This window comes from Tenrec ecaudatus, unplaced genomic scaffold (assembly GCF_050624435.1).
Source record: "Tenrec ecaudatus isolate mTenEca1 unplaced genomic scaffold, mTenEca1.hap1 Scaffold_1519, whole genome shotgun sequence".
Taxonomy (NCBI): Eukaryota; Metazoa; Chordata; class Mammalia; order Afrosoricida; family Tenrecidae; genus Tenrec; species Tenrec ecaudatus.
This window is the reverse complement of record NW_027458008.1, coordinates 40,347-41,239: the sequence shown is the minus strand read 5'-3', so window position 1 is coordinate 41,239 and position 893 is coordinate 40,347.

Genomic DNA, 893 nt, shown 5'->3' with positions numbered 1-893 from the left:
TAGGTTAACGAACGGGCACTTGGACTATGTAGGTTTCCTAGCGGGCACTTGGACTATCTAGGTTCCCTAACGGGCACTTGTACTATGTAGGTTCCCTAGCGAGCACTTTGACTATGTTGGTTCCCTATCGGGCACTTGGACTATGTAGGTTAACTAGCAGGCCCTTCGACTATGTAGGTTAACTAGCGGGCACTTAGACTATCTAGGTTACATAGCGGGCACGTGCACTATGTACATACCCTAGTGGGCACTTGGACTATCTAGGTTACCTAGCGGGCACTTGGACTATGCACGTCCCCTAGTGGGCACTTGAACTATCTAGGTTAAATAACGGGCAATAGGACTATCTAGGTTAACTAGCGGGCACCTGGACTATCTAGGTTACCAAGCGGACACTTGGACTACGTAGGTCAACTAGCGGGCACTTGGACTATCTAGGTTAGATTACGGGCACTTGGACTATGTAGTTTAACTAGAGGGCACTGGGACTATGTAGGTTAACTAGCGGACACTTGGACGATCTAGGTTTACTAGCGGGCCCTTGCACTATGTAGGTTAACTATCGGCCTCTTGGACTATGTAGGTTAACTAGCGGGCACTTGGACCATCTAGGTTAACTAGCGGGCACATGGACTATATAGGTTAACTAGCGAACACTTGGATTATCTAGGTTACCTAGTGGGCACTTTAACCATGTAGGTTAACTAGTTGGCCCTTGGACCATCTAGGTTAGCTAACGGGCACTTGGACTATGTAGGTTACCTAGCGGGCTCTTGGACTATATAGATTACCTAGTGGGCACTTGGACTTTGTAGGTTACCTAGCGGGCACTTGGACTATCTAGGCTCCCTAGCGGGCACTTGGACTACATAGGTTCCCTAAAGGGCACTTGG